The sequence below is a fragment of the Coregonus clupeaformis genome, chromosome 29 (genome assembly GCF_020615455.1).
Source record: "Coregonus clupeaformis isolate EN_2021a chromosome 29, ASM2061545v1, whole genome shotgun sequence".
NCBI classification, from domain to species: Eukaryota; Metazoa; Chordata; class Actinopteri; order Salmoniformes; family Salmonidae; genus Coregonus; species Coregonus clupeaformis.
In genome coordinates, this window is record NC_059220.1 from 42,576,446 (window position 1) to 42,593,253 (window position 16,808).

The window sequence follows — 16,808 nt, forward strand, 5'->3', positions numbered from 1 at the left end:
TTGTAGGGGGTCTAGGTTGTCGGGTAAGGTGGAGGTGATATGATTTTTAACTAGCCTCTCAAAGCACTTTATGATGACAGAAGTGAGTGCTACGGGGCGATCGTCATTTAGTTCAGTTACCTTCGCTTTCTTGGATCCAGGAACAATTGGGGACATCTTGACGCAATTGAGGACAACAGACTGGGATATGGAGTGATTGAATATGTCAGTAAACACTCCAGCCAGCTGGTCTGCACAAGCTCTGACCATGCTGCTTGGGATGCAGTCTGGGCCGGCAGTCCTGCGGGGGTTAACATGTTTAATTGACTTACTCAAGTCGGCTACGGAGAACGAGAGCACATAGTCCTCATGAGCGAAGGGGGCCCACGTCGGCAGCTCGATGTTGTTGTTGTCCTCAAAGCAGGCGAAGAAGGTGTTTAGTTTATGCGGGAGTGAGGCGTCGGTGTCTGCAACGCTTTCCCTTTATAATCCATGATTGTCTGGAGACCTGCCACATACACTGAGTGTACAGAACATTAGTAACACCTTCCTAATATTGACTTTCACCCACTTTTACCCTCAGAACGGCCTCAATTTGTCAGGCATGGACTAAAAGGTATCGAAAGTGTTGCACAGGGATGCTGGCTCATGTTAACTCCAATGCTTCCCACAGTTCTGTCAAGTTGGCTGGATGTCCTTTGGGTGGTGGACCATTTTTGATACACACAGGAAACTGTTGAGCGTGAAAAACCCAGCAGCGTTGCAGTTCTTGACACACTCAAACCAGTGCGCCTGGTACGTACTACCATACCCCGTTCAAAAGGCACTTAAATATTTTGTCTTGCCCATTCACCCTCAATGCCACACATACACAATCCATGTCTCGATTGTCTCAAGGCTTAAAAATCCTTCAACCTCTCTCCTACCCTTCATCTACTACAGTGATTGAAGTGGATTTAACAGGTGACATCAATAAGGGATCGTAACTTTCACCTGAATTAACCTGGTCAGTCTATGTCATGGAAAGAGCAGGTGTTCCTAATGTTTTGTACACTCAGTGTACGTCTGGTGTCTGAACCGTTGAATTGAGACTCCACTTTGTCCCTGTACTGTTGTTTTACCTCTGATTGCCTTACGGAGTCACAGCTGGTCTGTTTGTACACATCCATGTTCCCAGTCACCTTGCCATGGTTAAATGCGGTGGTTAATGCTTTCAGTTTTGCAGAAAGCCAAGAAGATCATCAAGGACCTCAGCCACCCGAGCCACGGCCTGTTCACCCCGCTACCATCTAGAAGGCGGAGACCGTACTGGTGCATCAAAGCTGGGACCGAGAGACTGAAAAACGGCTTCCATCTCCAGGCCATCAGACTGTTAAATAGCCGGCCCTCACCCAGTAACCTGCACTGAACTTTAGTCATGGTTACTAGCGGGCTACCACCCGGTACTCAACCCTGCACCTCAGACACTACTGCCCTATGTACATAGTCATTGAACACTGGTCACTTTAATAATGCTTACATACGGTTTTACCCATTTCATATGTATCAGGGTGTCCGTGAGGAAAATTTGGCGCCAGACAACGTGATTTAAAATTTACCAGACGATATTTGAAAAATTTACCAGACATCCATATGCATTGGGTGCGTAACGCATTAGGGCGTCCACCCACGGCTCTCAAAATCACATTTAGATTATTGTAAATTCTCTTATCTGAATAAAAATGTGCCTGTTAAATTGTAATAAAACATCATACCCCCCCAAAAAAAATTACTTCCCCTGTTATTGTATGTCTTGGGGGTATGATATTTGTGCGTCTAACTTTCTCACTCATCACTATTCATGATTCATTCAAGATTATCTGTAATCATGGTAGCACCCACATTAAATGTAGACGTGTTTAGAAACATATTCTGTTCTTATTTACAATAAAAGTGACTCCAAAATGACACAATACATTATTTACTATTCATTTCTATTGGGGACAAATTAATCTGAAACACAACCAAAACAAACAGCAAATGCATCCAACAAATGTGTAGAGTCACAAGCTTGATGTAGTCATTGTGTGCTATGCATATCAGACCAAATACTTTTTTTTACTACTTTAATACACATAAGTGAATATGTCCCAATACTTTTGATCCCCTAAAATGGGGGGACTATGTACAAAAAGTGCTGTAACCCTCAAATTAAAAATCACAGTCTGCACTTTAACCTCATAGTCCTTGTATCATTTCAAATCCAAAGTGCTGGAGTACAGAGACAAAACAACAAAATAATTCACTGTCAATACCTTTGGAGCTCACTGTACATACAGTTGAAGTCGGAAGTTTACATACACCTTAGCCAAATACATTTAAACTCAGTTTTTCACAATTCCTGACATTTAATCCTAGTACAAATTCCCTGTTTTAGGTCAGTTAGGATCACCACTTTATTTTAAGAATGTGAAATGTCAGAAAAATAGTAGAGAGAATGACTTATTTCAGCTTTTATTTCTTTCATCACATTCCCAGTGGGTCAGAAGTTTACATACACTCAATTAGTATATGGTAACATTGCCTTTAAATTGTTTGGGTGAATATAAGTTGGGTGAATTTTGGCCCATGCCTCCTGACAGAGCTGGTGTAACTGAGTCAGGTTTGTAGGCCTCCTTGCTCGCACACGCTTTTTCAGTTCTGCCCACAAATTTTCAATAAGATTCAAGTTTTGGCTTTGTGATGGCCACTCCAATACCTTGACTTTGTTGTCATTAAGCCATTTTGCCACAACTTTGGAAGAATGCTTGGGGTCATTGTCCATTTGGAAGACCCATTTGCGACCAAGCTTTAACTTCCTGACTGATGTCTTGAGATGTTGCTTCAATACATCCACATCATTTTCCTTCCTCATGATGCCATCTATTTTGTGAAGTGCACCAGTCCCTCCTGCAGCAAAGCACCCCCACAGCATTATGCTGCCACCTCCCGTGCTTCACGGTTGGGATGGTGTTCTTCGGCTTGCAAGCCACTCCCTTTTTCCTCCAAACATAACGATGGTCATTATGGCCAAACAGTTCTATTTATGTTTAATCAGACCAGAGGACATTTCTCCAAAAAGTACGATCTTTGTCCCCATGTGCAGTTGCAATGTCACGATCGTCTAATGAGGGAGACCAAAGCGCAGCGTGTTGAGCGAACATGACTTTATTAAATTAAAGTACTCACTACAAAAACAACAATGACGAATCGTGAAGTCCTCGGTTACAATGACTGACAAGGAACAAAAACCCACAACACTAAGGTGAACACTGACAGTTTAAATATGGCTCCCAATCAGAGATAACGAGCCGACAGCTGACACTCGTTACCACTGATTGGGAGTCACACGACCAAACAAGGAAACACAACCAAAAGAACACACCCTGGCTCAAAATACACAGTCCCGGAGCCAGAGCGTGACAGTACCCCCCCCTAAAGGCGCGGACTCCGACCGCGCCTACACCCCAAATAGGGAAGGGCTGGGTGGGTATTGCTCCTCGGAGGCGGCTCCGGCTCGGGCTTGACCACCACCCTACTACAATCCCCCGTAGTGCCCCCAGTCCGATCTGACCCAGTTAGCTGGATCAGGACTGCCAACGCACACCCCTGGCTTGGCGCGTGAGGCAGGAATGGACCGGACCTGGCAGACGATACGCACCCTTTGCATGGTGCGTGGAGCCGGAACAGGCCTCACCAGGCTGAAGACTCGCATCCCTGGCTTGGTGCGAGTAGCAGGAATGGGCTGAATCCGGCTGACGACTCGCACCCTTGGCTTGGTGCGAGTAGCCGGAATGGGCTGAATCCGGCTGACGACTCGCACCCTTGGCTTGGTGCGAGTAGCAGGAACGGGCCGGACAGGGCTGACGAAACGCACCATAGACTTGGTGCGGAGAGCAGGAACGGGCCGGACAGGGCTGACGAAACGCACCATAGACTTGGTGCGGAGAGCAGGCACGGGCCTGACAGGGCTGGCGACGCGCACCACAGACTTGGCGCGGAGAGCAGGAACGGGCCGGACAGGGCTGACGACGCACACCACTGGCTTGGTGCGGGGAGCTTGGATGGGCCGGACTGTACTGGGGACACACACCACTGGCCCTACACCGGGATCTGGAACGGGCCGGACCGGACTGGCAACACACGCCAGTACCTCTCGCCGTGCCTCTACTTCCTCCATCCCCTCTTCGACCAGTGGCCCCCGTAACCCGGCGGCCTCCTCCGGCAACCCACTGGACCGCTCTATCGCGGCCTCCTGCTGGTCCGACGTCGTGAGCCCCCCCCTAAAAATTTTCTGGGGTTCTCTCCTCTTCGTGGACCAGGCCTCCATAGTTCTCGCCAGACTCTCACCCCACTGCTCCAATGTCCAACCTCTCTCCTCTTCTCTTGGCTTGGCCCAGTCGAGACTCCTACTCAACTGCTCCCAAGTCCATCCTCTCTCTTCCTCACGCTGCTTGGTCCTGTTATGGTGGGTTTTTCTGTCACGATCGTCTAATGAGGGAGACCAAAGCCCAGCGCGTTGAGCGAACATGACTTTATTAAATTAAAGTACTCACTACAAAAACAACAAACAATGACGAATCGTGAAGTCCTCGGTTACAATGACTGACAAGGAACAAAAACCCACAACACTAAGGTGAAAACTGACAGTTTAAATATGGCTCCCAATCAGAGATAACGAGCCGACAGCTGACACTCGTTACCACTGATTGGGAGTCACACGACCAAACAAGGAAACACAACCAAAAGAACACACCCTGGCTCAAAATACACAGTCCCGGAGCCAGAGCGTGACATGCAAACCGTAGTCTGTCTTTTTTATGGCGGTTTTGGAGCAGTGGCTTCTGCCTTGCTGAGCGGCCTTTCAGGTTTTTTTTTGTTTTTTTCACCTTTATTTAACCAGGTAAGCCAGTTGAGAACAAGTTCTCATTCACAACTGCGACCTGGCCAAGATAAAGCAAAGCAGTGCGATAAAAACAACAGAGTTACATATGGGGTAAAACAAAACATAAAGTCAAAAATACAACAGAAAATATATGTTAGGTTAGGTCGATATAGGACTCGTTTTACTGTGGATATAGATACTTTTGTACCCGTTTCCTCCAGCATCTTCACAAGGTCCTTTGCTGTTGTTCTGGGATTGATTTGCACTTTTCGCACCAAAGTGCGTTCATCTCTAGGAGACAGAACGTGTCTCCTTCCTGAGCAGTATGATGGCTGCGTGGTCCCATGGTGTTTATACTTGCGTACTATTGTTTGTACAGGTGAACGTGGTACAGGCATTTGGAAATTGCTCCCAAGGATGAACCAGATTTATGGAGGTCTACAATTTTTTTTATGAGGTATTGGATGATTTATTTTGATTTTCCCATGATGTCAAGCAAAGAGGCACTGAGTTTGAAGGTAGGCCTTGAAATACATCCACAGGTACACCTCCAATTGACTCAAATGATGTCAATTAGCCTATCAGAAGCTTCTAAAGCCATGACATCATTTTCTGGAATTTTCCAAGCTGTTTAAAGGCACAGTCAACTTAGTGTATGTAAACTTCTGACCCACTGGAATTGTGATACAGTGAATTATAAGTGAAATAATCTGTCTGTAAACAATTGTTTGAAAAATTACTTGTGTCATGCACGAAGTAGATGTCCTAACCGACTTGCCAAAACTATAGTTTGTTAACAAGAAATGTGTGGAGTGGTTGAAAAACGAGTTTTAATGCCTCCAACCTAAGTGTATGTAAACTTCCGAATTCAACTGTATATATTTATATTCCAGACGTTCACATTGCTCGTTCTAATATTTCTATATTTCTTAATTCGTTTCTTACATTTTTTGGGATTTGCATGTATTGTTAGGTATTACTGCACTGTTGGAGCTAGGAACATAAGCATTTCGCAACAGCGATAACATCTGCAAAATATGTGTACGCGACCAATACAATTTTATTTGATTTGAATGCTGCCATCTATCCACGGTTTTTGGTTTGGATAAGTTCTAACAGTGGGAACAACATCCTCTATGCACTTCTTGATTAACCCAGTCACGAGTCAGTGTATACGTTGATGCTATTCTCAACGTTAAACCGTCCTTACCACTGGTGTTTCCTGTTTAAGTTTCTGCCTATAGGTGGGAAGGAGCAGAATGGAGGCGTGATCTGATTTGCAGAAAGGGAGGGTTGGGGAGGGCCTTGTAGCCGTCAAGGAAGGGAGATTAGCAATGATCCAGAGTATGTGATGCACGTGTAGCACAGGAGATGTGTTGATAGAATTTCGGTAGCATTTTCCTCAGATTTCCTTTATTAAAGTCCCCAGCTACAATAAATGCTGCCTCAGGATAAGCGGCTTCCAGTTTGCACATAGTCCAGTGTAGTTCCTTGATAGACGTTGTAGTATCTGCTTGGGGGAGAATATACACGGCAGTGACGATGACCGAAGAAAATTATCTTGGGAGATAATGTGGTTGGCATTTGATGGTGAGGTATTCCAGATCGGGAGAACAAAAGGACTTGAGTTCCTGTACGTTACCACAATCTCACCATGAATTGTTGATCATAAAACAACATTTTGGGTTGGGTGAATTACTGGAAACCGACTACTAGGCCTAACCCCCCCATGGCTCTCATCGCAGACTCACACGCTAGCTGGAAGCACGCTACACTACTCTATTGATGGCGCCGACAGACATGGCAGCTCTGCTTCTAGCTCCTAAGCAACTTTGCAGTATATATGTATTTTTTTGTTATTTCTTACATTATTAGCCCAGAAAGTTTTTTGTGTTATTACATACAGCCGGAAAAAACTTTGGGATATCAGAGCGGCGGTAACTCACCAGCAATCTGACCAGAAATACGACTTTCCCAAATTGGATCCTTTGTTCGTACCCCCCAAGGCAATTTAACTTATTCCAGAGGCTGCTCCAAGACACCGTCGGCGGGGAAGAGGTATTCGGAGTGGACTTCTAGTCCGACTCAGGAGGCGTGCACACCATCCACCGCTTCCGAGTATATTAGTCACTAATGTATCTGGACAATAAAGTAGACAAGCTCAGGGCGAGGATCTTCTTCCAGAGAGACATCAGGGACTGTAACATACTCTGTATCACGGAATTATGGCTCTCTCCGGATATATTGTCCCCGTCCATACTGCCAGCTGGGTTCTCAGTACATCGCACAGACAGGAATAAAGAACTCTCCAGGAAGAAGAAAGACGGAGGTGTATGTTTCATGATTAACTAGTCATGGTGTGATTGTGATAACATACAGGAACTCAAGTCCTTTTGTTCACTTGACCTAGAATACCTCACAATCAAAAGAATTCTCTTTGGTTATAATCACAGCCGTGTATATTCCCCCTGAAGCCGATACCACGACGGCCCTCAAGGAACTACACTGAACTTTGTGCAAACTGGAAACCACATATCCTGAGGCCGCATTTATTGTAGCTGGGGACTTTCACAAAGCAAATTTGAGGAAAACGCTACCGAAGTTCTATCAACACATTGCCTGTAGTACTCATGCTTCAAAAACTCTAGAACACTGTTACTCTCCCTTCTGGGACGGCTAAAAGGCCCTCCCCCGCCCTCCCTTCAGCAAATCAGATCACGACTCCATTCGGCTCCTCCCTTCCTATAGGCAGAAACTCAAACAGGAAGTACCCGTGCTAAGGGCTATTTAATGCTGGTCTGACCAAATCAAATCGTATTTGCCACATGCGCCGAATACAACAGGTGTAGACATTACAGTGAATAGCTTACTTACAAGCCCATAACCAACAACGCTGTTTAAGAAAAAAATTAAAATAGCAAATAATTAAAGAGCAGCAGTAAAATAAAATAACAGTAGGGAGGTTATATACAGGGGATACCGTTACAGAGTCAATGTGCGGGGGCACCGGTTAGTGGAATCCTTCAAGATTGTTTTGATCACGCGGACTGGTATATGTTCCGGGTTGCTTCAGGAAGTGTATAGGGGATGTTGTTCCCACTGTGACTATTAAAACCTACCCAAACCAAAAACTGTGGAAAGATGGCAGCATTCGCACAAAATTGAAAGCGCGAACCACTTCATTTAACCACAGCAAGGTGACTGGGAATATGGTTGAATACAAACAGTGCAGTTATGCCCTCCATAAGGCAATCAAACAGGCAAAACGTCAGTACAGAGACAAAGTGGAGTCCCAATTCAACGGCTCAGACACGAGACGTATGTGGCAGGCACTCCAGACAATCACGGATTACAAAGGGAAAACCAGCCACGTCGCGGACACCGAAGCCTTTCTCCCGGACAAGCTAAACACTTTCTTCGCCCGCTTTGAGGATAACACAGTGCCACTGACGCGGCCCGCTACCAAGGACTGTGGGCTCTCCTTCTCCGTGGCCGACGTGAGTAAGACATTTAAGCGTATTAACCCTTGCAAGCCTGCTGGCCCAGACAGCATCCCTAGCCGCGTCCTCAAAGCATGCGCAGACCAGCTGGCTGGAGTGTTTACGGACATATTCAATCTCTCCCTATCCCAGTCTGCTGTCCCCACTTGCTTCAAGATGTCCACCATTGTTCCATTATCCCATCTGGACAAGAGGAATACCTATGTATGAATGCTGTTCATTGACTACAGCTCAGCCTTCAACACCATAGTACCCTCCAACCTCATCATTAAGCTTGGGGCCCTGGGTCTGAACCCCGCCCTGTGCAACTGGGTGCTGGACTTCCTGACAGGCCGCCCCCAGGTGATGAAGGTAGGAAGCAACACCTCCACTACGCTGATCCTCAACACAGGGGCCCCACAAGGGTGTGTGCTCAGCCCCCTCCTGTACTCCCTGTTCACCCATGACTATGTGGCCACACTTGCCTCCAACTCAATCATCAAGTTTGCAGACAACACAACAGTGGTAGGGCTTATTACCATCAATGACGAGACAGCCTACAGGGAGGAGGGGAGGGCCCTAGCGGAGTGGTGCCAGGAAAATAACCTCTCCCTCAACAAAACGAAAGCGCTGATCGTGAACTTTAGGAGACAGCAGAGGAGCACGCCCCGATCCACGGGGCCGCAGTGGAGAAGGTGAAAAGTTTAAGGTTCCTCGGCGTACACATCAATGACAATCTGAAATGGTCAACCCACACAAAAGCGCCTCTTCAACCTCAGGATGCTGAAGAAATTTGGCTTGGCCCCTAAGACCCTCACAAACTTTTACAGGTGCACAATTGAGAGCATCCTGTCGGGCTGTATCACCGCCTGGTACGGCAACTGCACCGCCCGCAACTGCAGGGCTCTCCAGAGGGTGGTGCGTCTGTCCTACGCATCACCGGGGGCACACTGCCTGCCCTCCAGGACACGTTCAGCACCCGATGTCACAGAAAGACCAAAAAGATCATCAAGGACATCAACCACCCGAGCCACGGCCTGTTCACCCCACTATCATCCCGAAGGCGAGGTCAGTACAGGCGCATCAAAGCTGGGACCGAGAGACTGAAAAACAGCTTCTATCTCAAGGCCATCAGACTGTTAAATAGCCAACACTAGCCAGCCTCCACCCAGTACCCTGCTCTGAACTTAGTCACTGTCACTAGCCGGCTACCACCCGGTTACTCAACCCTGCACCTTACAGGCTGCTGCCCTATGTACATAGACATGGAATCACTGGTCACTTTAATAATGGAACACTGGTCACTTTAATAATGTTTACATACTGTTTTACTCATTTAATATGTATATACTGTATTCTAGTCAATGCCACTCATACATTGCTCGTCCTAATATTTATATATTTCTTTGAGATATATACTTTTACTTTGAGATTTTGTTGTGAATTGTTAGACACTACTGCACTGTTGGAGCTAGGAACACAAGCATTTCGCTACACCCGCAATAACATCTGCTACATATGTGTATGTGACCAATAAAATTTGATTTGATGTCTGATTTTAATCCGTGATAGACTGAAGGCTAGACTATCTTACCCATGCCATCTGCCTAACTGGTAACATGCCAACATAAACATGCTAACAAGGTTGAAAAGCTAACCTGGGAAAGGTGAACAAAATGATGTGTTTAGAAGGTACTTTATTGACCAAGATGGAGAGATTTAGCCTATTCACATAACAGTACTAGAATGCTAACTTTCAGCAATTTGGAGCAAAATGCTCTTCCTAATACAAAATATTGTTATCCAGGGAAATATATTTAATGAGTTCATGAGGTCCAGACAAATCTGTTGACATTTTTTAAAGCACTGTGCAGAGCAACTGGCTGGTATTTCATCCTTTATTTGTCAACCCTCTTTGGATCAGCAACATGTATGCCTTCCTATGCTATGGAAAAACTCTACTATAGTGCCCATCCCCAAATCAACGAACCTATCTCTACTAAATAACTATAGGCCGGAAACATTAACGTCCCTGGTTATTAAGTGCTTTGAGAAGATTGTCAAAAACCACATCCTGCAACCCACCCAGCAGCTTTTTGCTCCCCTTCAGTTTGCCTATGCATCTGGTAAGGGGGTGGATGATGCAATCCTTATGCTACTGAACTTTATCTACAAACACCTAGAGGGAGCTAAATGCCATGCTAAGGTCTTATTTGTTGATTATTCCTCAGCATTTAATATAATCCAGCCCTCCACCTTGGCTCAGAGAATGATAGACAATTTCTCATTGGATGGAGGACTAGTGCTGTGGATCCTTGATTTCCTGAGCAACAGGACAAAGCAGGTCAAGATGGGACAATGGATGTCAGACAAGCGCACGACTAGCATTGCCTCTCCTCAAGGCTGTGTGCTTTCTCGGCTGTTGTACATCTTGTACACCAATGACTGTAAAAGCTTCTATCCTGTTAGACACCTGACAAATTTAGCAGACAAAACAGTGCTAGTCAGTCTACTCCAGGATGACGAGGAGGAGCACGGGACAGTTTTGGAGGACTTTGTGAAGTGATGTGATGACTCTCAATTAGTACTCAAAAATGTAACAGCCTCCCCACTGATTGTTAAGGGACAAGACAGAGGTAGTGGAAGAGTATAAATACTTGACCACAAGCTACAAATGTGGAAAGTGTACAGAGCAGATTTATAAGAAAGGACAGAAAAGGCTCTACTTTTTTTATGAAGCTAAGCTCTTTTAATGTTGATCGTGTTTTACAAGTAATTTATTGAAAGTGTCTTAACATGTATCATCTGCTGGTAAGGAAATTCTGCAGGTGTGACGGTTATTTATGATAAAAGAGCCCTCATTCAAGCCCACAAGTTACTGACAGACCCCAGACATCGTCTTTACCAGGAGTTTGAGATACTCCCCTCAGTGTGGTGTTACCTGGGCACCAGGGCACAAAATGAATAGACCTAAACAATCCTTTGTCCCAGTAAGGCTTCTAAAGCCACAAGTAAGACCAGAGGACTGGCCTACAGTTGACATTGTAGCTGATAGAGTGTTCTGATGTGTATAGTGTATATAATGTACAGATTAATCATTGATCGCTCATGAACTGTACCTTTTCTCCCTGTATTTATTGTCTGTATATGTCCTTGTCTATGTTTGATATGTTTTTATTAAAGTCGCAACCAAAATGTCCCCACAGGCATAATAAAGTCATTATCTTATCGACTCCGTAAACAGTAACTTTTTCCCGCTCTAATGAGCCAGAGTTAAATAGATGAAGTGGCAGAGCCTTTCGCCTGCGCTCCTCGAGATACTACACACAACTTGTGTCAAGGCTCCTCTAGGCAACCAGGTGAAAAATAACTTCTGCATGCTGCTGTTTTTCACTCTGTTTGATGAGTCCTGATTTTCAATCCTGCAGTCAGCAGAAATGGGACAGTCACAATCACAAAATCTATTACTGCCAATACTAGCCTTTTATGTTCGCTTCGAGGCAAGCAACACTGAAGCAACACTAACGCATGCATGAGAGCACCAGCTGTTCCGGACGACTGTGTGATCACGTTCTCCGTAGCCGATATGAGCAAGACCTTTAAACAGATCAACATTCATTCACAAGGCCGCGGGGCCAGACGGATTACCAGGACGTGTCCTCAGAGCATGCGCAGACCAACTGGTAAGTGTCTTCACTGATATTTTCAACCTCTCCCTGACGGAGTCTGTAATACCTACATGTTTCAAAAAGACCACCATAGTCCCTGTTCCCAAGAAAGCGAAGGTTACCTGCCTAAATTACTACCGCCCTGTAGCACTCACGTTGGTAGCCATGAAGTGCTTTGAAAGGCTGGTCATGGCTCACATCAACACTATCATCCCGGAAACCCTAGACCAACTCCAATTCGCATACCGCCCCAACAGATCCACAGGTGACGCAATCTCAATCACACTCCCCATTCCCACCTGGACAAAAGGAACACCTATGTGAGAATGCTGTTCATTGACTACAGCTCAGCGTTCAACACCATAGTACCAACAAAGCTCATCACTAAGCTAAGGACCCTGGGACTAAACACCTCCCTCTGCAACTGGATCCTGGACTTCCTGAAGGGCCGCCCCCAGGTGGTAAGGGTAGGCAACAACACATCTGCGACGCTGATCCTCAACACGGGGGCCCCTCAGGGGTGCGTGCTTAGTCCGGTTGCATTACCGCCTGGTATGGCAACTGCTCGGGATCTGACCGTAAGGCGCTACAGAGGGTAGTGCGTACTGCCCAGTATATCACTGGGGCGAAGCTTCCTGCCATACAGGACCTATTTACACTAGGCAGTGTCAGAGGAAGGCCCAAAAAACTGTAAAAGACTCCAGTCACCCAAGTCATAGACTGTTCTCTCTGCTACCACACGGCAAGCGGTACCGGAGCGCCAAGTCTAGGTCCGAAAGGCTCCTTAACAGCTTCTACCGCCGAGCCATGAGACCCCCCCCTTTGTGTTTACACTGCTGCTACTTGCTGTTTATTATCTATGCAGTCACTTTACCCCTACCTACATGTAGAAATTACCTCGACAAACCTGTACACCCGCACACTGACTCGGTACCGGTAACCCCTGTATATAGCCTCGTTATTGTTATTTTATTGTGTTACTTTAAAAAGATATATTATTTTTAACTTTAGTTTATTTAGTAAATATTTTCTTAACTATTTTCTTAAAACTGCATCGTTGGTTAAGGGCTTGTAAGTAGGCATTTCACGGTAATACTAAACCTGTTGTGACAAATACAATTTGATATGATTTGATATACTGTGCATTCGGAAAGTATTCAGACCCCTTGACTTTTTCCACATTTTCTTACGAGTACAGCCTTATTCGAAAATGTATTACATCGTTTTTTTTCGTCATCAATCTACACACAATAACCCATAATGACAAAGCAAAAACAGATTTAGACATTCTTGCAAATTTATTAACAATGAAAAACTGAAATATCACATTTACAGTACATAAGTATTCAGACCCTTTACTCAGCACTTTATCGAAGCATCTTTAGCAGCGATTACACCCTCGAGTCTTGTTGGGTATGACGCTATAAGCTTGGTACACCTGTTTTGGGGGAATTTCTCCCATTCTTCTTTGCAGATCCTCTCAAGCTCTGTCAGGTTGGATGGGGCGCATCGCTGCACAGCTATTTTCAGGTCTCTCCAGAGATGTTCGATCGGGTTCAAGTCCGGGCTTTGGCTGGGCCACTCAAGGACATTCAGAGACCTGTCCCGAAGCTACTCCTGTGTCGTCTTGGATGTGTGCTTAGGGTTGTTGTCCTGTTGGAAGGTGAACCTTTGCCCCAGTGTGAAGTCCTAGCGCTCTGGAGCAGGTTTTCATCAAGGATCTCTGTACTTTGCTCCATTCATATTTCCCTCGATCCTGACTAGTCTCCCAGTCCCTGCCGCTGAAAAACATCCCCACAGTAGGGATGGTATTGGTCAGGTGATGAGCGTGCCTGGTTTCCTCCAGACGTGACGCTTGGCATTCAGGCCAAAGAGTTCAATCTTGGTTTCATCAGAGCAGAGAATCTTGTTTCTCATGGTCTGAGAGTCCTTTAGGTGCCTTTTGGCAAACTCCAAGCAGGCTGTCATGTGCCTTTTACTGAGGAGTGGCTTTGTCTGGCTACCATAAAGGCCTGATTGGTGGAGTGCTGCATAGATGGTTGTCCTTCTGGAAGGTTCTCCCATCTCACAGAGGAACTCTGGAGCTCTGTCAGAGTGACCATCGTGTTCTTGATCACCTCCCTGACCAAGGCCCTTCTCCCCCGATTGCTCAGTTTGGCCGGGCGGCCAGCTCTTGGAAGAGTCTTGGTGGTTCCTTCAATGCTGCAGAAATTCTTTGGTACCCTTCCCCAGATCTGTGCCTTGACACAATCCTGTCTCGGAGCTCTATGGACAATTCCTTCGACCTCATGGCTTGGTTTTTGCTCTGACATGCACTGTCAACTGTGGGACCTTATATAGACAGGTGGGTGCCTTTCCAAATAATTTACCACAGGTGGACTCCAATCAAGTTGTAGAAACATCAAGGATGATCAATGGAAACAAGATGCACCAGAGCTCAATTTCGAGTCTCATAGCAAAGGGTCTGAATACTTATGTAAATGTTGTTTTTGTGTTTGTTTTTTATATAATACATTAGCAAAAAAAAAATCAAAAAAAGTTTTCGCTTTTTCGTTATGGGGTATTGTGTATAGATTGATGAGATTTATTTTTTATTGAATCCATTTTAGAATAAGGCTGTAACGTAACAAAGTGTGGAAAAAGTGAAGGGGTCTGAACACTTTCCGAATGCACTGTATAGACAATCAAGGAGAACGATCCTATGAAGTTCAATGGAAAAATCCACAATACGGGGATGTATTCTGCAAAGACGTGTTATAAAAGATGTATAGGCTACAAGAAATGTATAGCATATGCACAGTGAACAAAACATCATGAACATCTGATTTTTCCATGACAGACTGACCCGGTGAATCTAGGTGAAAGCTATAATCCCTTATTTATGTCACTTGTTAAATCCACTTTAATCAGTGTAGATGAAGGGGAGGAGACAGGTTAAAGAAGGATTTTTAAGCTTTGAGACAATTGTGACATAGATTGTGTATGTGTGCCATTCAGACAAGACAAAAGTTAAGTGCCTTTGAACGGGGCATGATAGTAGGTGCCAGACCAAACAGTCAGTGTTCTTTTTTGCTCTTCCGCCAAAATTTCACAGAGCAGATGTCAGGACATGGGCAGAGTAACAAACACAACAGACAGACTGTGCACGTTTACTCGCTCATACTACTGCATGCTCAATACATTATTTATTTCTATGTATACTGAACAAAAATATGAACGCAACATGTAAAGTGTCGGTCTCATGTTTCATGAGCTGAAATAAAAGATCCCAGAAATGTCCATACGCATAAAAAGCATGTTTCTCTCAGATTGTGAACAAATTTATTTACATCCCTGTTAGTGAGCATTTCTCCAGTACCAAGATAATCCATCCACCTGACAGGTGTGGCATATCAATAATCTGATTAAACAGAATGATCATTACACAGGTGCACCTTGTGCTGGGGACAATAAAAGGATACTAAAATGTGCAGCTTTGTCACACAAAACAATGCCACAGATGTCTTAAGTTTTGAGGGAGCGTGCAATTGGCAGCTGATGAAACTGTAGGTATGCACAACTGAAGAATTTCTGCACAAACTGTCAGAAACTGTCTCAGGGAAGCTCATTTGCGTGCTCGTCGTCCTCACCAGGGTCTTGACCTGACTGCAGTTAGGCATCGGAACCGACTTCAGTGGGAAAATGCTCACCTTTGATGGCCACTGGCACGCTGGAGAAGTGTGCTCTTCACGGATCAATCCCGGTTTCAACTGTATGGCGTCGCTTTCTGATGTCAACGTTGTGAACAGAGTGCCCCATGGTGGCGGTGGGGTTATGGTATGGGCTAAGCTACGGACAACGAACACAATTGCATTTTATCGATGGCAATTTGAATGCACAGAGATACAATGACAAGATCCTGAGGCCCATTGTCGTGCAGCCATCACCTCATGTTTCAGCATGATAATGCACGGCCCCATGTCACAAGGATCTGTACACAATTCCTTGAAGCTGAAAATGTCCCAGTTCTTCCATGGCCTGCATACTCACCAGACATGTCACCCATTGATCATGTTTGGGATGCTCTGGATCGACGTGTACGACAGCGTGTTCCATTTCCCGCCAATATCCAGCAACTTCGCACAGCCATTGAAGAGGAGTGGGACAACATTCCACAGGCCTAGCATAGCCTAGCACAGGGTTTCCCAAACTCAGTCCTGGCCCCCGCCCCCCTCAAATTCAATGGAAGGAAAGCGAAGATAAGCGGAGTGGGTGGGAGACCGTTGAGCAAAGCGAGCATTGGCCTGGGAGCTGAACAGGGCGGCACTAAAATTGGGGAATGCTGAATGTTATGCAAATCCATCACGATATCGCAGCGTGAGTGACCAATCGAAGCTCACCATAACTTCCAGCCCCTACTGGATTGGCTGACAATGGATGTTGATACCTAGCTCTACCTAGCTTGCTTGCTAGCACTCCCATGAGGGCGAAGCTAGCATGGCTAGCCGAGTGCCACTTATACAGTCTATCTTGACCGTGAGGCTTACGGCGCAAGCTCGGTGAAGGAGCTCTCTCCTCATTGGCTGAACGAGTGTGGAGTTAGATGACGTGGGAGGCAATCGGGTGGCCCGTTTCTTCTTTGTAGCTATTAATATACAGGCCAATACACTCTGCTGCATGTCAACAATGGATGCCGATGCACAGGATCAGTGCCATGGCCCAGGGTAGAGGAGATAATGATTACTGCCGGTGAAAGAGGTCAAGAGGTCAACGCACTTCACTTGACTATAAATCAACTGT

At 45.6% G+C, this 16,808-nt stretch overlaps 1 protein-coding gene across 5 annotated transcripts in view; it reads right to left on the reverse strand.

The window, feature by feature from the left end:
- fancm (FA complementation group M) overlaps window positions 1-16,808 on the reverse strand; it is a 95,711-nt gene that overhangs the window by 51,316 nt on the left and 27,587 nt on the right. The gene's annotated exons all lie outside the window — the stretch shown is intronic.